This window comes from Schistocerca gregaria, chromosome 3 (genome assembly GCF_023897955.1).
Source record: "Schistocerca gregaria isolate iqSchGreg1 chromosome 3, iqSchGreg1.2, whole genome shotgun sequence".
In the NCBI taxonomy this organism is placed as follows: domain Eukaryota; kingdom Metazoa; phylum Arthropoda; class Insecta; order Orthoptera; family Acrididae; genus Schistocerca; species Schistocerca gregaria.
In genome coordinates, this window is record NC_064922.1 from 191,475,125 (window position 1) to 191,499,861 (window position 24,737).

The following is a 24,737-nucleotide window of genomic DNA, read 5'->3' on the forward strand; positions in this document are numbered from 1 at the left end:
TTAATCAACCATAAAAGGAAAAGAGACCTCTCATTAAAGATTCATTACGATTATTGTTATCGTTGTTATTTTATTTCGATGAAACTGACAATAAAACCATCTTCACAACTGCTGAAACAATACACGAGGCAAGCAGTATTGTGTGACTGGGACTAATAATTACAATAATAATAATAATAATAATAATAAATATCCGAAAAACAATAAGAATAAGTAAGGGAAATTTAGTGAATTTTATTACTATCGAGGCACACAATCTGCTGATATTTGATTAGAGGAAATTTTTTGTAATACGGAAACGTTTTAAAATTCCGAACATTCTCATAAAATTGTGAAATTATTGCATACATCATCTCAAAACGCTCGCTTTTGCATTGAAATTACCACATACTGGAAAATGTTGATATAAATTACAAAATAACTTGTGCAGGGATGAATTCCTATTGCTCAATATCACAAGAACTGATTTCTCCTCTGATTTCGAGTCTGGGTGTTCGGAATGTAACCATATATACAAATTAATTTGCGTTATGAATTTTAAATGATGCGCTCCACATCATTAAGATCTATCGTCTGAAGTGATCCATGACTGCAGCTCGTAATTATATATTTGAAAAGAATAGCGTATGACATAAAAAACTGTGTTTCTTGCATCCTGTAATTGAAATCTAATTTGGCAAGTATACTTCCCCAATTTCACCATTTTACGTTAATTCTTAGGGGGAAATACGACTGTGCAACTCACTCAAACTGTCCACGGGTCTACACCAACAGTAAAAGGTAACAAATTGAAGATAGTTTTCAAATAGGTGTAAAGCTCTGTTATCCAGGATAACACAGCTGTGGAGACTAGGAATTATATTGTTTTGGTTCTTCGACTACAGCGACATTTCTGTATGATACTGACACATTTTATGGAACTAGTTGTCTGTAAAGTAAGTGCATTTCACTAGTTGTTCTTCTTGCCTTGCACTGTTGGCAACGTATTGCCGTCAGTAGGTGAAGGTGTTTAGCAGAATACCGGCAGGCTAATGTAGAGAAATCCAGGAAATGCGAGATCTTCTTTCGTTTTCAATCATATTGCCGTTGTCTATGTAATATACAGCCAGGCTGTACAATATGACTACAGATAAATGTGAAAGCAAATTGGAAGTATGAGGAGTTTCAAGAAGGTTCGTACGATTTCACAAAACTATCTTCTTCATGAATGAATATAGAAACTTTGGGGTGCATTTTACGCAAAGCATTATATAGCTTTTATTTTTAAACGAAAGCCTGACGTTAGAAGAGTATCTTTTACACATTCATACAAATACAGATACGTTTAGATCAAAGTTATCGTTTACCTGTCACAAGTCTTCAACGTGGCAACCATCGAACACGCGAGAAACATCCAGGCGACTGTCAAACTCGTCCACTTTTTCTCGGGTACGTCTGCAGTTACTGCTTTCACTATCGTTGCTGTGTGACGTCGCACTGTATTCAAAAACCACATACCTTGAGATCAGCCGACCTTGAAGGCCAATGGTGCAACTCGAGATACATGCGTACATTTTACTGCACAATTCACTAACGGTTTCCTACCAACCCATGGATGGGACATGGGAGGAATGACTGCTTACACGCCTCCATGCTAGCTGTTACTTGCATAATTTTATCTGCGCGATCTACACATCTGTATCAACATACATATTCCGTAAACTACAGTATGGCGAATGGCGGAGGGTACGTTGTATCACTATTAGTCATTTCCTTTGCTGCTCGACTCGCTAACAGAGCGACGGCAAAAGGACTTACGCTTCCGTACGAGCCCTGAATTCACTTTCCTTATCTTTGTATGTCCAGATGGCAGTAGAATTGTTCCGCAATCAGCCTCAAATGTCGGTTCTAACTTTTCTAAATACTGTTCCTCAGAAAGAAAGTCACTCTGCCTTCATAGATTCTCATCTGAGTTCATCTCCGTAACACTCACATGTTGACTGATTGTAGCAGCCCATCTCTGAATCGCTTCGATGTCTTCCTTCAGGCTGACGTGCTGGCGATGCCAAATACTTGAGCAGTACTCGAGAACGGGTGCCGCTAGAGTTCTGTATACGGTCTTCTTTACAGATGAACTATACTGTCCTAAAGTTCTCCCAATAGATCGTAGTTGGCCACTCGGCTTCTGTGCTGTAATGTTTACATGTTCGTCGCATTTCATGTCACTTTCAACGTTACGCCTAGATATTTAATCGACGTGACTGTGTCAGGCAGCACGTTACTAATACTGTGTTCGAACATTAGGAGATTGGTGGCGTTTTCTTGTAAGTTTCTACATATAGAGCTTGCTGCCATCGATCACACCAACTAGAAATATTGTATGTCGTCTTGTATGACCTTCAGTCACTCCACGACCACACCTTGCCATACACAACCTCACCAGCAAAAAATCGCAGACTGTTGCCCATCCTTTCTGCCCGATCGTTTATGTATGTAGAAAACATTAGCCGTCCTATCTCACTTCCTATATCAACAGATGAGAGGCTCGAGGAGGTTGTGTCGCCAATTACATAGAGCCCGTGGACACTCCTGACGATACCCTTGTGTCTGATAAATTTGACAGATGTGTAGGCGGATAAAAAATATTCTTAGTTTCTGCCCTGAAATACGACACTCTAACTTCTCTAAGTGCATTCTCGCTAGATGTACAGCGTCTTCCTTCGACTGGTTGCCAGTTAGGACTTCTTGAACGTATCTGTTACGCTCTGTAGCCATCCAGATAAGCCTGTGACTCTGCACAATGCCCTCCTACATCTACGTCTGTACTCGGAAAGCCATCTTACGGCGTGTTGCGGGGATACCTCGCGCACTGCTGTCACCTGGTTTACGGGAAGAACGGTTCTTGGTGAGCCTCTGTGTGAACTCGCATCGCTCTGATTTTACCTTCATGGTCTACTAGCGAGATATGCGCAGGAGGAACCATTATATCGCTGGATTTTTCATGGACTGTGCGCATTCTGATCTTCAACAGTGAACAAACTCGTGATGCAGAATCCCCCCTCCCCCCTTCTTGTACCGTCTGCCACCGAAGGTTGCTGAGCATCTCTTTGAGGCTTCCGTGCTTACTAAATGAAACTGTAACGAAATGCACTGCTCTTCTTTAGACCTTCTCTCTTTCTTCTATCAATTCTGTCGGGGATCCCAGACAACGAACTGTTTCAGTATTGGTCGAACAAGGGTTTCGTAAGCTGCTTTTGTGGGTGGACTACACATCGTGACGGTTCTACCAATGAATCTCAGTCTGACACCTACCTTACCTGGGATTAGTTTTGTGTTGTCTTTCCACTTTAAATCGCTACCAACGCACACTGCTAGATACTTTATTGATGTTACTGCTTCCAGAGATTTTTCTGTAATCGTATAATCATACAATAATTTCCGCAGTGTGTCACATTTCTTTTATTTAGGAGGCGTTGTGCTGCTAATTTCTGCATCAAACGCCGATCCTGTGCAGGTCTTCGCTACCATTTTCTGGCGTTCCGACTTCTCCGTATACAACAGCGTCATACTTCTCTGTAAACAAGAGTGTCATCCGCGAAAAGTCTCATACAACTTTCAACCTTATCCACTACGTCATTTATGTGTATTCTTGTACTGGACGAAATAATAACCGGCGACACAGTGGTCGATTCTTAGTTTTACTTCTGGAAGAGGGTTATTTCGTACTATAACACATACAAAATATTAAATCGTTGTATTATAACCTGAAAAAGACGAAACAGATCACATTGAAACGACCCATTGCCACTGGAATGTCATGCACAGTGTCTTAACTTTTAGTTGGCAGACCACTTCCTAGTTCTGAATAGGTAGAAGACGGTAGAAGTTCGACGGGTCCGGCCGCTAATGATTCGTTTCCGCTGTGGCCAACATTAGGTAGCTCACAGTACTGTGTGAGGTACCATTGTTGCCTGCTGAGTGCTTTGTTGCGCATTACTGTATTTAGTACTGTTTCTTTCCTTGAGAGGTTTTTTTTACCTTTTTGCTTCCGTGAGTGACTTCAGCTGTCGCGGAAGTATGAAGTGCAGTTTATGGTCCCAACACCGCAGCGACCAGGCGTGCCGGACGGGTGGCCGAGCGGTTCTAAGCGCTACAGTCCGGAACCGTGCGACCGCTCCGGTCGCAGGTTCGAATCCTGCCTCGGGCATCGTTGTGTGTGATGTTCTTAGGTTGGTTAGGTTTAAGTAGTTCTAAGTTCCATGGGACTGATGACCTCAGAAGTGCCATAGTGCTCAGAGCCATTTGAACCATTTGTTTTGGACCAGGTGTTCCCTCTCCCCCCCCCCCCCCTCTCCCCCCGCCCAATTCCTCACTCGTGGATGTACACACTGATAGTCCAGAACATTCTGACCACTGCCCTACTATCTATATTAGCCCGTCCAGGCGACAGCAGCGACGCCTAGCGAGGAATGACTGCTAGACAGAACCACGCACGGTGCATATGATACCAGGGAGAGTGCTGTTCGTGTGTAGAATGGGGAAGGCGCACGATATCTCAGTCTGCCCGAGGGCACACTGTGATGACCCGGTGGCTCAGCACGAAAATTTCAGAAACTGCACGACTTGGGTGTTCAAGGAGTGCTGTGGTGTCTTCAACATATGGCGAAACCAAGGTGAAGCCACGTCCAGACGTCGTGGGGTTGGGCGAACGGCCGTCATTACAGGTATCAGACTTCGTAGCTTTGGCAGGCTGGTAAAACAGGACAGACGCCAGACTGTGGCGGAATTATATCAGACTTTAATGCTGGTCGGAGTACAAGTGTATCTGAACACACAATGCCCCGAACAGTCGTAACATTGGGCCTGCAAAGCGGACGACCCATGCATGTGCCAAAAATACCACGACATCGGCAGCTACGACTGAAATGCGTATGGGACCATTCGTATTGGACGTTGGCGCAACGGGCAGAGCGTTGCATAGTCTGATGAATCTCGACACCTTCCACGTCATGCCGCTGGTAGGGGCGAATCCGTCGTCTTCCAGGGAAACAGATGCTCGACGCCTGTACTCCGGGACGAAGACAAGCTGGCGGCGGCTCCATTACGTTCTGGGGAAGCTTCAAGTGGGCATCTGTGTGTCGAGATCGTGCAAGGCATCATTACAGCCAAGGAGTATCGTACACTGGTTTCAGACCAGGTACATCCCTTCATGACGATCATGTATCCTCACAGTAGTAACATTTTTCAACATGATAATGCGCCATATGACAAGGCCAGTGCTTTAAGGAGCACAGTGGTTATTTCCATCTGATGTGCTGGCTCCTCGCCGGATCTGAACCCGATCGAACAAATTTGAGATGTGATTGAACGTGCCGTACCGGACTCATCTGCCCCCTCCCCATAATTTACGAGAAGGAGCTCGGGGTAGCCGAGCGGTCTATGGGCGCCTTGCCACGGTTCGCGCGGCTTCCCCCGTCGGCGGTTCGTGTCCTCACTAGGGAGTGGGTGTGTGTGTGTTGTCTTTAGCGTAAGTTCGTTTAAGTTAGATATAGTAATGTGTACGCGTAGGGACCGATAACCTCAGCAGTTTGGTCCCTTACGAACTTACCACAAAAAATTACGAGAATTAGGGGACTTTAATGTGTGCAGTTGTGGAGGAAACACCCTCTAGCGACCTACCAAGACCTCATTTCTCCCATGCCACGACGCGTCGTCGCTGTTGTCATTCCCAAAGGTGGACATGCCAGCTTTTAGTTAGGTGGTCATAATCTTTTGGCTGTGGGGGACAGGATTCCTTCCTCCGCTCCCGGCTTCTCCCCCCTCTGAAATCTGCAAATTATCATCAGGTTACCTCCCATTACGAACGTGGGTGCACTCAGCGACTGTGAGCTGATTTATAAATGATAGAGCTGAGCAATCAGTCGTCCTTTATCGCTTGTTTTGTTTGGCAAATCCAGATTTCGGCTAGTGCCTAGTGCACTGATAAATGCTAGGCACTAGCCGAAATCTGGATTTGCCAAATAAAACATGCGAAAAAGGACGTCTGCTTGCTGTGCTCTATCATTTATAAATATGTGACAACTTACAGTTAACCCACTGTACAATTGCCTGTAAACTTTGCTCCATAATCTGTCTAATACAACATAGTGCTGGCTGCAGAGATACGATGCTGTGGTCTCCAGCGCTGATGGCAGCGAAGGCTGAGTGGCACTCTGCTCTGCCGTAAGCAAGCGCGCTCCAGCGGTGTCGTATGGAAACTCTGGAGGGCGTGTCTACGCCAGTTGTCTCTTACACGTCGCTGCGTCTGGCAGCTACTGTGCTTGCTTGTGGTTCCGCCGCAAGATATTAACCTCGCATTTGGACCTCGTTCTTGGGACGACACCACATATATTATGAAAAGCAACTCTGTAACACTCTCCTGAGTACGCCCGACGTTCCTTTTACGTCTGAAGACTTCCCTGCGTTGAGATTGACAGGCTGTGTTATGTTTGCTAGAAACTTTTTAATCCATTCAGTTCTTATTTTGTGCATTAGGCGGCAGGGGGGAACCGTACTGAACGCCTGTCAGAAGTCGAGAAATACGACATCAGCTGTTATCTACAGGATCCTGAGACTGTATGCGCTCGGTGTCCTGTGTTAGTCCCGTCTGACATGAGTCTTACACACGTGACCAGTATTCACGTGTGGTCTGTAAAACTCGTTTACTATGTAACACATTTAGCCACACTGCATTTTCCTAGTATCTTTCCACTTAATCGTAGCTTGCCGTTTACCTTACTTGTAACTTGCCCAGCACGGTCTTTTCATACCTCTGCTAGCCGTGCTCTCCGGCTTCGCGAGGATAGCACGACTGTTTTCCTTAGCGACAGCAAATTATGCAAGCAAACCTTCATCGTGAATACGTCTATTAGTGGAAACCTTATCAAAATCACTTCGGCAGTTCCCGAGAATAGGATACAGGCAGAACAATCCTTTGGGGGGGGGGGGCGACTTTAATTTATTGTATGTATATACATATGATAATTTACGAAAGAGTTTCAAACCTTTTGAGGTATCCCACCGGAGAGTATTTTTCTTCTAAAAGTTTCAGAAATCTGGTAAATTTTAATTCTACGTGATCTACATTTTAAGAGAACATACTGATATCTATGCTGAAGGTTCTTTTGTTCCACGTAAGTCATTGTAAGTCACAACATATTCTAGTATTGTAGGACGCTAGTTCTGTGAAACAGTTCGAAGTTCATTTAGATGGCGTCTGCAGTAAATTTTGATCAACAGTGGAGAAACTTTGCTGGTAAATTCTTTGTATACCGTGGCAGGAGTCTTATTGACCTAGGAGCCTTATTGAAATTTAACAATTTAAGTTAATTTTCAACAGCGCTGCTGAATTGATAGGTGGTACATTTCCTTATGTACATTCTACATACGTGTTTAATACACTGATATACCAGGTATGGGCGTTTGTTATTGAGCCCATTTAATTGACACCTTACAGATTGGTAAATTCATTTGAGACCATTTACACCGGGCACTAGTTTAGCTACAGTGACGGAACAACAATCGTAACCCCAAGGAGTTGTCCAAAAATTGGTAGGCTGTTTCTACATCTGAATGAGGGCGTCTATTCAGATTTCGCGGCAGTGGCATAAGCCTGGAGCAAGTAGCGCCACTATGAGGATGCGAATCAGGTTTGCCTTAAATACACGCTGTAAGGGTCGTGAGCGTTGGTTACTTTGAGACTGATGTGTTGCCGTTAGTCAACAATGCCTCTAAGGCGACAAAGACGCCATTATCAACACCTCAGTGAGTTTGAACGAGGTCAGTGGGCTACAAGAAGCTGGACATTCCTTCTGCGATACTGCAGAAAGACTTGGCAGGAATGTAGCCACTGTACACTATTGCTGGCAGCGGCGGTCACGAGAACGTACGAATGCAAGAAGTTCAAATGGTTCAAATGGCTCTGAGCACTATGGGACTCAACTGCTGTGGTCATTAGTCCCCTAGAACTTAGAACTACTTAAACCTAACTAACCTAAGGACATCACACACATCCATGCCCGAGGCAGGATTCGAACCTCCGACCGTAGCAGTCGCACGGTTCCGGACTGCGCGCCTAGAACCGCGAGACCACCGCGGCCGGCGAAAACACTACAGATTCAAAACAAATGCCCTGGTGCGAGTATGACTCGCGCACTGCGGCCGGCAATGCAAGAAGACCGGGCACTGGAAGGCTATGTGGCACTACCGAGAGGGACCATCAATGATAGGTGTATGGCTCTGGCGCAGCGTACTGCATCTGCAGCAGCAATTTGAGCAGCAGTTAGCACCATAGTGACACACCTGTTACAAATCGGTTACTTCAAGGACAGCTCTGTCCCAGACGCACTCTACCGAGCCTCCACTGACCTCGAACCGACAGCGGTGATAAGTGAGAGCTCATTGGAGGACAAGGTGAAGGTTTTGTTATCATTTCTGATTACCGCCGATTCTGCCTCGATACCAGCGATGGCTGTGTGTTTGATAGGAGGAGGTCTGTTGAAGGCATGCAACCATCCTATCTACATGCCAGACGCACTGATCCTATAGCGGTAGTTATGGTTTGGGGTGCAATTTTGTATGCCAGTAGGTCATCCCACGCAATTTGTTTGCAAATTTGTACGTCAGTCTCGCGATTCGACATTTTGTGCTGCCACTGGGACGTCTTCGGATGAAAACTCTAGCGTCATTCTCAAGCACCATTAATCGTCTCTATCTACATCTACATCTACATGGTTACTCTGCAATTCACATTTAAGTGCCTGGCAGAGGGTTCATCTAACTATTTACGTACTACTTCTCTACCATTCCAGTCTCGAATGGCGCGTGGGAAAAAGCAACACCTAAATTGTTCCTTTCGAGCTCTGATTTCTCTTATTTTATTATGATAATCATTTCTCCTTACGTAGGTGGGTGTCAACAAAATATTTTCGCTTTCAGAAGAGAAAGTTGGTGATTGAAATTTCGTAAATAGATCTCGCCGCAAAGAAAACCGCCTTTGTTTCAGTGACTGCCACCCCAACTCGCGTATCATATCAGTGACACTCTCACCCCTATTGCGAAATAACACGAAACGAGCTGCCGTTCTTTGCACTTTTTCGATGTCCTCCGTCAATCCTATCTGGTAAGGATCCCATACCGCGCAGCAAAATCCAGCAGAGGACGGACAAGTGTAATGTAGGCTCTCTCTTTAGTGGGTTTGTAGCATCTTCTAAGTGTTCTGTCAACAAAGGGCAGTCTTTGTTTCGCCTTCCCCACAATATTATCTATGTGGTTTTTGCAATTTAAGTTGCTCGTATTTTAGTCAAATTGACAGCCCTTAGATTTGTGGCATTTATCGTATACCCAAAATTTATCGCATTTCTTTTAGTACCCAGGTGGACGACCTCGCACTTTTCTTTTTTAGTGCCAATTGCTACTTTTCACACCACACAGAATTTCTCTCTAGATCATTTTGTAATTGGAATTGATCGTCTGAAGATTTTACCAGACGGTAAATTAAGCTTCATCTGGAAACAATGTAAGGGGCTGCTCAGATTATCACCTGGGTCATTTATGTAAATCAGGAACAGCAGAGAGCCTATGTTCCCCGAACAAATGCAAGCCTGGAATCCAGCCCACAAACTGGCATCCAGAACGTGTGTAGGACAATGCACGCACGTTTTCTTGCTTGCATTCAAGATTCTGGCGGTTACACTGGTTATTGATGTACCGGTGTTTCGTATGTGCAATAGCGTACCTCTCGCTTACCTGTGATTTTGCAATGATAACCACTTAAAACGTTACCTAGAGAAATGTATTCTCTAAATTTCGTTACTCTCATTATTTAATGGTTTTGCGATATTTTCCTTCAGTATAGTTAGTTTTATTTACCGTGGATCATATTCACGATAAACATTATGATGTGGACCATGCCACTTCAACAAAAGATTGCAGATACAACTGAAGGCGTCGGTGGTAGGAGGTACTAATGGACGAGAGCGTAGTTTTAAGTTATTGTATCTCTATATGTGTTGGTTAGATTCAGACTAGATCGTAAATACAATAACACCAAATAGTTCATACCTTAGCCACTTCTACCTAGCGGAACAAATGCAGCCACTTGTTAGCGTCATGTCGTGCACCTGAAAAAAAAAACAACAAATGCTTTGATCGTCTCGATCTTTGCTACATTGAGGTTAGCGCCCTCTCCCAACGACGCTTTCAGTTACACAGCTTTGTACTTGTCACTCACAGGCTCAATGACCAGGCGTATCGAGGCCGTTATTACGGCCAGAGGTGGTTGTTCCGGGTACATATTTCTCAAAATCTATGCACAAAAATTGCTTCAAAATGTAATCACATGTCAGTTCTAGTATAATATATTTGTCCAATGAATACCCGTGTATCATCTGTATTACTTCTTGGCGTCGCAATTTTAATGGCCAGTAGTGTAATTAGTACCGTCAGAAAACGCGATGTTGTTGATAGTTTCTCGTGAAGCACTTACTTCTAGTTCTGCCTAACACAGTTATGGAAACGCTGTTCTGAGGGGCACAGAAATGTGCTTGTATCAGTCCTGTGTGCATGCACGAAGCTGTGCCTCTCCGTGTAGCAGAGCTGCACTTAATTAAGCCCTCTCTCTCTCTCTCTCTCCCTCCCTCCCTCCCTCCCTCCCTCCCTCCTCCCACCCGTGCCCTCGCCGGCTAGCAGAGGCACCGCTAAACCGGCTTCGCTGACTGGCTACGCAGACGAGAGCTGCGGCGCTTCGCCGACGCGACGAGTGGCCGCCAGCGCCCCGACCTGGCGGCGCCCAGAACATTCTGGAGGCAGGCGCGCCGTTCCGGGAATCCGTATTCAGCACACAGCACGCAGTGCCACGCCACTCCACTCCACTAGGCACCGACAGCGCGCATTGCCCACCCGTGCGTTTCCTGTACTAGCGGGTGACTCAGCAACAACACGACCCCACCTAAAGCACTGCGACCTTTTCCATGCCAAACGGCGAGCATTCCTAAAACGTCCAGCTTGCGGCGATCATCTCGCGCTCTTACCAATTAATACACGGCGGGAAAGGAATCCTAGTACCTACACTACTGACCATTAAAACTGCTACACCAATAAGAAATGCACATGATAAACGGGTATTCATTGGACAAATATATTATACTAGGACTCAGATGTGATTACATTTTGAAGCAATTTGGGTGCATAGATCCTGAGAAATCAGTACCCAGAACAACCACCTTTGGCCGTAATAACGGCCTTCATACGCCTGGGCATTGAGTCAGACAGAGCTTGGATGGCGTGTACAGGTACAGCTGCCTGTGCAGCTTCAACACGATACCACAGTTCGTCAAGAGTAGTGAGTGGCGTATTATGACGAGCCGGTTGCTCGGCCACCGTTGACGTTTTTAGTTGGTGAGAGATCTGGAGAATGTGCTGGCCAGCGCAGCAGTCGAACATTTCCTGTATCGAGAAAAGCTCGAACAGGACGTACAACATCCGGTGGTGCGTTATCCTGCTGAAATGTAGGGTTTCGAAGGGATCGAATGAAGGGTAGAGCCACGGGTCGAAACACATCTGAAATCTAACGGCCACTGTTCAAAGTGCCGTCAATGCGATCAAGAGGTGACCGAGACTGACCGTGACGTGCAAGTACAACAAACATGGTACTCCATTCCACAAGCTGATCTCCGGTACCTGTAGAACACGGTGTATGCCTACATTCAACGTTCTGGCGTTTACACCGGTTATTACTGTACCAGAATTTCACGCTTTTAATAGCTTATCTCCCGTTTACTTTAACCTACGATGTTGTGAGCTTATCTCCCGTTTACTTTAACCTATGATGTTGTGATCTTGATCACTTAAATATGTAAACGAATGTATTTCCTAAATTTCATTACTTTACATTAATTATAAAGTCAAGTTTAGAAAAAAAACAGAACACCAGAACAACAGGACGTTCATTTTCACATGACTTGTACATTAGTGTGTTCTGCAGAAATGATTATCATTACAGTCACCTCGGTTCAACATGTGTTCTGCTACCTAGTAGCTACAGGGTCCGCCGTCGCTACTGATAACATGTTCATAAGAGATGGCGACGAAGTAAATACGACGCGAGCGGCGTCCTGTGGTATACCCATCCACACTGTATTCACCTGTTTCCAAAGTTCATCTTTGGAGGTCGGCGTTGGGTCTCAACACTGCACCGGTCACTTCATCGTATCCCACATTTTTTTCGATTGGCGTTAAGTCTAGTGATGTTGCGGGTCAGAGCAGAAGTTTGATATCCTGTGACACAAAGAAGGCACTTGCCCGTGCAGAAACATTCGATCGTGCATTGTCTTGCTGAAAAATGGCGTTGGGGTGTTGTGCGAGAAGGGTATGGCTACGGGGCGCAGGGTTTCATTCACGTAGGCCACACTGGTCACAGTGCCATAGACAAACACCAACTGTGATTTGCGGTTGTATCCAATAGCACAGAACACTATAAGGTCTTCAGTTGGCGCTATTTGTCTTGTGCTAATGCATTCACTGTAATGTCCCTCCTCCTGTCTGTGGCGAACAAAATCCGGCCATCATTTCCAAACAAACAGAACCTTGGTTCGTCCGAAAACACTGTCTGATGCCATTCCTGCCTTAGTGACATCGTTCCATACAATATTGCCTTCTAGCATGTTTCTGTACATTCGTCAAAGGTAGGCGAAGAACTGAATGACGCGCAAGTAACCCATGCCGTAATAAACGGCGCCTGACTGTCACCCCCGATAGTGTGCTATGTGTTACATTGTCTCTCTGTTGCACCAGAGCCGAGGAGGACGCAGATCTGCCCTGCAATGCCATTCAGATGATGTGGCGATCTTCTCGGGAGATGTTCCCGGCGATGCGACTAGACCCATCTCGTCGTGTTCTACAACCTTGACTGGAAATGGTTTTGTTCGGCTACTTGGAGACCACGTGCAGCCATGCACGGACTGCACGTTCCGAAACGGCAGAGGAATTTTTGTGGAGGACAATGCGTCATGTCTCAGGGCCACAGCTGTTCGGGACTGGTTTGAAGAGCATTCTGAACAATTGGAGCGAATGATTTGGCCAACCAGATCGCCCGACGTGAATCCCATCGGACATTTACGGGACACAATAGAGAGATCTGTTCGTGAACAAACTCCTGCACTCTCTACACTTTCGCATTTATGGACGGCTATAGATGCAGTATGGCTCAGGTTTTCTGCAGGAGCTTCCAACGACTTGTTGGGTCCGTGTCACGTTGAGTTGCTTCACTGCGTCAGCTAAATGGAGGTTCGACACGATTTAGGTGGTATCCCATGCCTTTTGTCTCCTCACTGCATGTTGCATGTTACTCTCGGTGACGACAAAAAGTATGCTACAATCTCACAAGGTGTACACAGAGTGTTACAGCAATGTACCAAGCCACACATTTCAAGCGTAATAATGCCATTATTATTGCTGTATATATACGATAAAATGTCAAATAACTATATACAGATTTCGTTTATCAGCGATAAGCCGGCCGGAGTGGCCGAGCGGTTCTAGATGCTTCAGTCTGGGACAGCGCGACCACTACGGTTGTAGGTTCGAATCCTGCCTCGGACATGGATGTGTGTGATGTCCTTAGGTTAGTTAGGTTTAAGTAGTTATAAGTTCTAGGGGACTGATCACCTCAGATGTTAAGTCCCATAGTGCTTCGAGCCATTTTTGAACTTGTGTGCAAGAGGGAGAGGATATTCTCCTTTAATCATAATCTCCTTTACATGGGATGTAACACCTCTCTCAAAGTCATTTTTGTAATGAATGAATGTGAATGTGTCTTATGACTGAATTCTCGTCTTTTTACCCTGAAAAAGTTCTTAGAGGATTTCATATTAGACACACGTCACAAAAAATAAATCTTGTTGGCTACATTGGATCTAACAAGTCAGGTGTGGCCACGTCTTCAAATTGTAATCGCTGATTAGTGACTCTCCGAATGTGAAATCTATTCGCACATTTATCGTACGGCGCCTTCCGCGAGGCAGCTGCGAAGGCGACGGAGCAGAACGCTTTGTGCTGCCACCGCACACGTACTGCAGGTGTGCTGCGAGCCGACGCTTCCCCTCCTTCGCTGCTTTACGAGCCGTCGTAACTCTGCTGCATAAGCTGTGCAGCCTCTAGCAGCGTGAGTTCTCAGTCTGCTTTGTGCGAACGAACACAGGACACAGTACCGGGGCCGCCGCGACCTCGCGCCGTATCCCGCCTACAGCCTTCATGTGTGATCGTACATTTCATTGGCTGTGCACGTTAATGTCTGGACAACACAATTCTGAAGACCTCGCACCCTCTCATTATTTCTTTTCTTTGGGAGGGAGTGAGGGTGAGGGGAGATGGGGGAGGGAGAGAGGAAGGGGGATGTAATCAGAGTTCTGACTGGTTCACTGCGACCAGCCACTGCATACTCTCATGTGCCAAACTCGCCGTCACCAAGTAGCACTTCCACCCAGTGTTCTGTTCTGGCACTGAACAGTCCACTTCTTCCAGGGTCGCTTATGCCCAACCTTTTGTACGATGAGGGATTAGCGAAAGCTAGTACCACTGTACATGAAGCTGTCGAGTTCTGGGCTGTCGTTGTTTATAATATGTGCGGTCTATATTTTTCCATAATATGAGGGTTGTCCAGAAAGTAACTTCCGATCGGTCGCGAAATAGAAACCACTGGGAAAATACGGTAAAGCTTTGCACAGATGTGTTGGGCAGTGTCTCTAGAATGCCTGTCGATCGTGTCGCGTCGCTCTTTTCAGTTTTCAGTGAACACTGAGCGAGTAAATAGGCGTAGGCAATAGCGTCTTCTGCCAAGTATGAGGGCCGGTTATAGAGATTTCGCCTGAGTCATGCAGCCCACATAACACAACTGTGGAGCAGTTCCTTCTTCATGCCAATATTCTCGGCCGCATACTGCAGGGGCAATGAAGACGCCCCTGCAGCGTTTCCGATGAGAAATGTTTGATCACCCACAATACAGTCCGTAATTGGCTCCCCCAGAGTCTCATCTCTGCTCATAAGAACCGCTGGCTATGAAGACAATTTTTTTTCCACAGACAACGAGCTGCAGACCAGTGCGGATAACTGGCCGAAAGCACAGGTGCCTGCTTTCTAAACCGAGGATACTGGAATGTTGATACAGCACTACGACAGAACTCGAAATTGGAGCGGCGACTATGTAGAGAAGTAGGTGGAAGGTGTACCTAACTGTTGCAAATAAAACGTTTCTGGTTTTCACTGTGGTTTACATTTCACGACCCATCGGAACTTACTTTCTGGACAACCCTCGAATAAGATGTTTACGTGTTGTACGTTGTTTGATTCTGACACGATGGAGTAATCGAGAATGATTTGGTGGGATAGGCATTCGAAGGCTGAAAGGTGTGCTTGTGCTTGTGTGTGTGTGTGTGTGTGTGTGTGTGTGTGTGTTTGTGTGTGTGTGTGTGTGTGTGCGTGTGTGTTTGCGCGTATAGAAACAGTTCAGACAACTCTAATATATCGTTGCAACCAAGTCCTGATATATTAACGATAAGCCGAGTGAGATGTGTAATGCCCAACGAAAAAGTCAAGTTTCTAACGCTGAGTCGAAAAACATGTGTAAGGTAATCACACAGCACGCACTTTCATAAATCCTGGGTGACAGAAAAAGAAAAAGGACTTGCGTATCTTAAAACAGTACATAATGGATGAATGAACAGTTTCGTGCAAAGAAGAGGTTGCCTGAGTATGTGTAAGCCTTTCGCTTCTAGTGTCCAACTGTGCAACGGAGCGGCTTTCCCTTATATACGCAGAAAATCATTAACTAGCTGAAAGACCATTTGACAGAAGCCTGTCGGCCGGATAACGATAACAGTTGAAGTGGCAGTGATACATCATCTATTACACTCCTGGCCATTAAAATTGCTACACCAAGAACAAATGCAGATGATAAACGCGTATTCATTGGACAAATATTGAAGTGGCAGTGCTACATCATCTGTTACACTCCTGGCCATTGAAATTGCTACCCCAAGAACAAATGCAGATGATAAACGGGTATTCATTGGACAAATATATTATACCAGAACTCACATGTGATTACATATTGCACACAATTTGGGTGCATAGATCCTGAGAAATCAGTAACCAGAACAACCACCTCTGGCCGTAATAACGACATTGATACGCCGGGGCATTGAGTCAAACAGAGCTTGGATGGCGTGTACAGGTACAGCTGCTCAAGCAGCTTCAACACGATACCACAGTTCATCAAGAGTCGTGACTGGCGTATTGTGACGAGCCAGTTGCTCGGCTACCATTGACCAGACGTTTTCAACTGATGAGAGATCTGGAGAATGTGCTGGCCAGCAGTCGAACATTTTCTGTATCCAGGAAGGCCCGTACAGGACCTGCGACTTGCGGTCGTGCATTATCCTGCTGAAATGTAGGGTTTCGTAGGGATCGAATGAAGGGTAGAGCCACGGATCGTAACACATCTGACATGCCACGTCCACTGTTCAAAGTGCCGTTAATGCGAACAACAGGTGACAGAGACGTGCAACCAATCACACCCCATACCATCACGCGGTGTGATACGCCAGTATGGTGATGCCGAATACAAGCTTCCAATGCGAGTTCACTGCGATGTCGCCAAACACGGATGCGACCATTATGATGCTGTAAACAGAACCTGGATTCATCCGAAAAAATGACGTTTGGCCATTCGTGCACCCAGGTTCGTCGTTGAGTACACCGTCGCAGGCGCTCCTGTGTGTGAAGCAGCGTCAAGGGTAACCGGAGCCATGGTCTATGAGCCGGTAGTCCATGCTGCTGCAAACGTCATCTAATTGTTTTTGCAGATGGTTATTGACTCAGTGATCGAGACGTGGCTGCACGATCCGTTACAGCCATGCGGAGAAGATGCTTGTCATCTCGACTTCTAGTTATACCCTCCTGAACCCACCGATTCCATAATGTGCTAACAGTTATTGGGTCTCGACTAACGCGAGCAGCAATATCGCTATACGATAAACCGCAATCGCGATACGCTACAAGCCGACCATTATCAAAGTCTCCTCCTTACACGAAGCATCACAACAACGTTCCATCAGGCAACGCCGGTCAACTGCTGTTTGTGTATGAGAAATCGGTTGGAAACTTTCCTCATGTCAGTACGTTGTAGGTGTCACCACCGGCGCCAACCTTGTGTGAATGCTCTGAAAAGCTAATCATTTGCATCTCATTCCTCTCGGCTAAACTTCGCGTCTGTAGCATGTCATCTTCGTGGTGTAGCAATTTTAATGGCCAGTAGTGTATATCAGCGTCCAGCAACACAGGTCCATATGTGGCCTCGCCTTGAACAACAATAGTAATAATAAGCGCCCACTCTGCATTTGAATATTAATTGTTGGAACCGGATAACAATGGCATACTTGAATATCATCGCAACACAAGATGGCTGCTCGATACTATAGCACATTTAAAGCAATTAAATAAATGTTTTTGGTAAATAAGTTCGCGACACATGGGTTCCATATATGAAGAACAAACCACACCACTTACGGCTTCGTAGGGTAGTCCAACACAACCAAAACACAACAGTAACAAGGATAATCCAGAAAGATCCGATCGAAAGAAACTTTAAACTCCATGAAAGTTAATATTGAAGAATCTAACGAAAATATAAATGATACAGCAAGTAGGCTCCAAGGACTTCGTAATTCACAACTTCTCCGAACCTATTCCACTGCACATAAACACTCAGAATGATACTATCGCACGGAGCAATACTAATAAAGAAACCCGACTAATCTCACGTGGTAAATCGTGCTTCACACAGAATATAAATTGCTTTCGTATTATCAGGCATTTTGCATGCAGTAAAGACTGTTGAATAATAGGGCTCTCCATCAGACAAAGCTGACTTCATGTAATCGACAAATTTAGCTCCCGAACCAGAAACGTCTTAGTTGCCAACGAAACCTATTGTCTGATTGCAAACCAATTCACCAAAGACTTTCTACCAGTGCGGTGATTTAGTGAAGAATTTGCAAAAGTATCTGATCAATGCACTGAAACTGGTTAGTGCAAAGTCTTAAAGACAGCAGCAAAATAAATAATACAGGTCACAAGAAACAGTAAAACATATTTTGAGAAAATGGAAGAGCCAACTAACAGGTACTTTTCAAGGCTAAATTAATAATGCGGAATCTATTTCCCGTATCATCTCTAGAAGTGCAATGTTCGGTGAGAATACTTTCAAGGAAGGAGAAACGATGTGCCTACTCCAGATGTATATCAGAAATAACAATACCAAAGCCATGCCATACCTTCACTGCACATTGTCAAGGGGAATACTACGATTTACAAAATACAGTTTTCAGAAACCCCTACACGAAAGAAGACGCAGTAAATATTACAGAACTCGAATCAAGAACTGCTGCCAACATCACTAAAGCACACTGGACTCGGATTCGGGAGGACGACGGTTCAATCCCGCGTCCGGCCATCCTGATTTGGGTTTTCCGTGATTTCTCTAAATCGCTCCAGGCAAATGCCGGGATGGTTCCTCTGAAAGGGCACGGCCGACTTCCTTCCCCGTCCTTCCCTAATCCGATGAGACCGACGACCTCGCTGTTTGGACTCTTCCCCCAACAACCCAACATCACTAACTGAGAAGTAGATTTCCTCCGTGTAGCGAGGCAGCTCAAATCACATTATAAAGGCAAGTCTTTCGGCTGAGTTTGTATACCATTTAGTTTCCTTTCATATTATGCTGCTATTATAGTCCACACTTGGCAATCGAATGCAATAGCTCGCTCGACGAAATATCCGTACATAAGGCTGGTAATTTGAGAACGTCATACCAGTACTCAAAAACGAAAATAGGAGAAATCCACTGAATTACAGACCCATATCGCCGACGTCTATTTCCAGTAGGATTTTGGAACATGTATTGTGCTCGAACATTATGAACTAGCTCGAAGAAAACGATCTATTGACATACAGTTAGCAGTGATTCAAAAAATATCGGTCTTATGAAATAAAACTAGCTCTTTATTCACAGGAAATAATGATTGTTATCGACAGATGATGTCAAACTGATTCCATATTTCTAGATTTCCAGATGGCTTTTGACACTGTTCTTCACCAGTGGGTCTAACAATATTCCGTACCTGAGCGACATGATTCATGATTTCCTGTCCAAAAAGTCGCAGTCCGTAGATGGTAATTAGAACTTGATTATGCCTTTACATCCGGCCGTGGACATGAAAATTGTGGTGTAGAGGAGCAATGCCAAATGATCAAGTCTCTACATCATAGTTTTTAGGTTCACTTCAAAATGGCGTGATGTAACGGCCAAAACCTCAATGAAGATTTTATTATCAAGTGGAACAGCAGTTTAATACTAAACATACAGTTGTGGAATCAGCATCGTTCGAACATAGAGAATGTAATAATAGGCGGAAAATCGTTGTGTAAAACGGATGAGATGTCCGGCGTTCCCCAAGGGAGTATTAGAGGCACTCTGCTGTTTCTAATATATATAACGATTTATGAGACAATCTGAGCAGCCCTCTTAGATTGTTTGCACATGATGCTACTGTTTATTGTGTAGTAAAGTCATCAGAAGATAAAAAAATTGCAAAATTATTTAGACAGGATGTCTATATGGTGGAAAAAGTGGCAGGTGATTCTAAAGGAGTGAGGTCTTCACGGAGTACCGAAAGGAGTCTTATAAATTTCGGTTAGACGACAAGCAAATCAATCTACTAATTACCTAGAGATGACAGTTACTGAAATTGGATCACATAAAAAATGTCGTGAGTAAAGTCAATCAAAGGCTGCATTTTGCTGGCAGAATACTTAGAAGATGCAGCAAACGTAGTAAAGGGACTGCCTGCATTGTGCGTGTCCGGTGTTTTCTGCAGTATTTCCGGGCGGTATTGGATTCTTACCAGTTATGATTGACGGAGGACATCGAAAAACGTCAAAGATGGGTACCTAGTTTTGTATTATCGAGAAATAGGGGAGAGAGTGTCACAGACGTTACAAACGAGTTCGAGTAGCAATCGTTAAAACAGAGGTGGTTTTTGTTGTGGCGAAAAAGTTTGTCACTAACTTCCTCCGTCAAATGTGAACATTTTTTTGACTTCCATTTACATAGGGAGAAATGATTATCGTAAAAAAATAAGAGAGACATGAGCTCGCACGGATAGAATTACATTTTTCCCACATGGTTTTCGAGAGTGGAACGGTAGACGAACAGTCTGTGAGTGGTTCTGCACATGCTCTGTCAAGCAGGCGTGAACTGCAGAGCAATCATGAGGATGTAGAGTCTGGGAGGTCCCTCAATCACTATGGATTTCTTAATTCATGTAGTACGGTGAACTTGTAAACGGCCTTGCCGCAGTGGTAACACCGGGTCCCGTCAGATCACCGAAATTAAGCGCTGTCGGGCTGGGTTAGCACATGGATGGGTGACCATCTGGTCTGCCTAGCCCTGTTGGCAAGCGAGGTGCACTCAGCCCTTGGGAGACAAACTGAGGAGCTACTTGATTGAGACGTAGCGGCTCCGGTCTTGTAAACTGACATACGGCCGGAAGAGCGGTGTACTGATCACATGCCCCTCCATATCCGCAAACAGTGGCGTCTATGGTCTGAGGATGACACGGCGGCCAGTCGGTGCCGTTGGGCCTCCACGTCCCGTTCTGGAGGAGTTAGAGTTAGTTACGGTGAACTTGATCATTCGCGCTGCAGATGCTGTAACACCCAGGTTCGTCGTTGAGTACAACGTCGCTTTACGCGGGATAAATATATCGGTAGACAGTCTCAGATGATTGCATAATGTTTCGGACCGTTGTCTTGGCCTTGAGTCAGGCAGCGTGTAGGTTTTAGCCGAGACTAACTTAAGCAAGTTAGCAGCGGCCTTGGAAAGAAGTGCGAGAAAGTCGTTGCGCCATTTAGCAGTAAGTAGTGCGTCGACTAACCAACCCACATATTCCTGCTCGAAGTCAGGATAGCAACTGGCTAAAATAGTCTTTGCATGGTGTGGGGGTTGATGCTAAACTCATTTTCCTTGTTTTACGAAGGATAGCTGTTTTTATCGGGATGCATGAGCTTGCAGAACAATCGACTTTGGAGTTCTGAACGTCCTCGTCAGTTTGGTCAATAGCGTTTGGATAACTGGAGCACAGGAGCGTGGAGTTCACTTTGTGCAATACGAATAACTGGTGTGAACTTTTTCCTAGCAAACCAAAACCAAAACTTCTGATAAATATGTGAACATCTTTTTTATGTGAACAACATATTACAACTATTTTATAGAGAAAAACAATTAACGACAAGATAAGATCTACGCTTATTCGTACACGACAGTGCAAGAGAACACGCCCCTAATGTGTCGATGACAGTACTACGACGTGTTTTCAACGATAGAATATTTCATATCACGAATTACGCATCCAAAATATGCAGCTGTGCATCATTGGAATAGATATATCCATACCTACAAACGAAAAACTAAGCATTGTCCTAAAATAAAAAACTATTATTCCAAATTATCTCAAACTCACTAAGAATGAAATTAAGTACCGAATGAATTGCATCTTGTTGTTAATCACAATACTGAATTCAGATCTTTATACACTGGGGCTTGTACAAATAGCATAGAAGGTTATTTGTCAGATATAATACTTCTTGTAAGGAGGAGGAAACGACGGATTTCGACACTACAGAGTCACTTACATAAATATTCATGGAGGCGTAGTGTACCCGATACATATTGCCCGTTTAAATGTTTTCTTAAACGTGTTGGGCAAATGTATCGTCCAAAATTTGTTAGTTAATTGCAGACTGGGATAAGGGATGGGGGGTGGGGGGCTGAACGTGTTGCGCTGTCTTTTAAAACCACATTCATTTTTTTTAATGTACTATGATGGCGCTTATCCGCAGCAGATAATCGACTTATTATCTATGACTGGAAAGTAAAGACATTAATATCTATGAGCAACCTATGACGTCATTGTTCAAAGTTGTATACCATGCTTAGTAGACCCGTTTTTTATGAGCACAACAACATATTACAAACATTTTACAGAGAACATCAATTAACGAGAAGATATACTGTTATTCGTGCACGACAGTGCAAGAGATCACGGCGCCAATGTGTCGATGATAGTATTACGACGTATTTTCGCAGATGGAATAGTTCATATCACGAATGACGCACCCAGAAGATGCAGCTGTGCTTCATCAGAAAAAAAATTTAAAAAAAAAAATAAAAAATTCAGGGTTAATCTCTCAATCGTTCACAGAGTACAACAGTAAGGTGCAGCACTGTCCTCGAGGAACGGTATTTGAATTGGCCTGTTGGTGCTCTAACCTTCCAGTATGAGCTTGCGCTCAGATCTGTCAGCAGATGCTAGTGACACACCCGTCTGATGTACTAACTAGCACAACGAGTTCTTCGGACTTCTTTCTAAGGTTGCCAGTAACTCGAGCGCTAAAGCCGATACGCCACCTGCCAGAGTGACTGAGAAACGGCCCCAGAGTCTTGCGATGATCGCAGCTTAACTACGGTCGTATTAGTTGCCGCGAAACGGCAGAAAGCGTGCTCGTGTCGTTTGTGAAACACCGTTTAATTGAAAATAAATGACAGTCTCTCAGATGTGCAAGCTAGAGAAGTATTTTCACTCTTTCTTACCCTACCTTGACAGGACAAGATTACGTTGTACAAGAATCCCGGCGTGAAGAAGTTAGCTCCAATATAAAGAAGTGTTTGCCTGTAACACGAAATGACTTCATTCATGTTCAGGATTTGCAGCTTTTGCATTTTTTCCGTGTTTGCAATTAGAATTATTTAATATATTATGCAAACACACTACTTTATGTTGTTAACCAAACATTTTTCGGCACCTCTGTGCCATCATCAGTGGGTTTTGTTTGTTGAAAACCGTACAAAGTTAACATATTTTAGGTTGTCACTTTGTTAGATCTGTTGCAACCTAAAATATGTTCACTTTTCGCGGTTTTCAATAAACAAAACCCATTGGTGATGGCACAGATCGGCCGAAACATATTTGAGTAAAAAAAAAGAGAAAATAAGGCGGAACCTATATCCAGCAATGGTTTTAGTCAGTTGCTAGAAAGCTTGCCGAACGGAAAATAAGGACGTGACTAGGGGACCAGCGCGAAATTTTCACAATTTTGTAGTTGTAAATAACGACCGTATTTGGAATAAGTGTAGTCGGTGGAATAAGGGTAACTCTCAGAATGAAGAGAAAATATTTTTTTAAAGTGAACTGAAGACATGAAATGATAATCATGAATGTATGACACATGGTTGAATGTACAGTTCAATGCACATAACTTCAACAAAATTCTTTTCAGAACGTTTGCAGTATCTCGGTGTAAACGATACATGATGTAAGAACGTAATATTAATGTCCAGTTAACCACAACATTAAAACAAATTAAATGGTGTTTTTAATAAGTTTATATGAAAAGGAAGTCTCTTACTTGTGATTAATAAGTTAGCTTCAGAAAATATAGCTATAAAGCTGGGTTTTCACGCTGCCTTTTGGCTGTTGATGGTTAAAAGTCTCTTTTATGTTGTTTCCAAAAATAGTAAGTTTTAGCTCAAAATTGGTATGCATTGTCGAAAGCCGGTTAAACAACCGTTCTAACGATACCTTATTCATCACTGTAAGATTAGCATTTGTTGAGAAAAAATGACGTTGACTTGAGTAATGATATATATGATGTGACTAGCAGCACCTGTGGAGCCGATAGTCCACCCAGTGAAGTAACGAATCGTTCTCCGCTTTCCACGTGTTGATGTGAGACTACTGATGCCCAGAATCCATATTTATTTGCTTGCCTGAATATTCGGTTTTTTCTTCCGAACTTTACAATCCGACTCCACCTCCGAGTATTGCTTACCGGAAATTGCTTGCGAGCGCCGTCAAAATGTTATCGTCGCCATTTGTGTCTGCTTGGAAGATAAGAGGTGCAGAGCCGGACTGTAGCGCTTTCTTATCGCTTTGTTCTTTAGCGGAGCTCCTACGTCGGCTGTAACGGCGAGATGTTTACGCAGTCCGTTCCGCGTCCCCCACTGGTGTAGGAGGCTCTCAGGGAGGCGCGAGATACCGCGGCAGCACGGAACACATCACGCCACCTGCCCTGTCAGCAGGCACGATGGAGTACCCTCTACCCGTCGCGGCAGCAGATTAGGTTACATGAACCACATAGCCTTTTCCAGAAACTCATACCAAGGAGCTTCTCAAAAAGTCAAACTTCTGAGAAAAACAAAAGTACATATTGTATCGCGTAAGCACTTTCGACTAATCCCTATATATAAAAGGCAACGGGCTTGCCACAGTGGATACACTGGTTCCCGTGAGACCACCGAAGTTAAGCACTGTCGGGCGTGGTCGGCACTTGGATGGGTGACCATCCAGGCCACCATGCGCTGTTGCCATTTTTCTGGGTCCACTCAGCCTCGTGATGTCAACTGAGTAGCGGCTTCGGTCAAGAATACCATCATAACGACCGGGAGAGCGGTGTGCTGACACCACGCCCCGCCTATCCGCATCCTCCACTGGGGATGACACGGCGGTCGGATGGTCCTATTATGCCACTCGTGGCCTGTAGATGGAGTGCTATATATAAAAGGCAATGTCATGACTAAATAGCTAACTCACCATTGCCCAGCCTAA

The 24,737-nt window shown here is 44.6% G+C and overlaps 1 pseudogene; it reads left to right on the forward strand.

The window, feature by feature from the left end:
- Positions 1-24,381: 24,381 nt before the first annotated feature.
- LOC126356691 (5S ribosomal RNA) lies at positions 24,382-24,499 on the forward strand (annotated as a pseudogene).
- Positions 24,500-24,737: the final 238 nt, after the last annotated feature.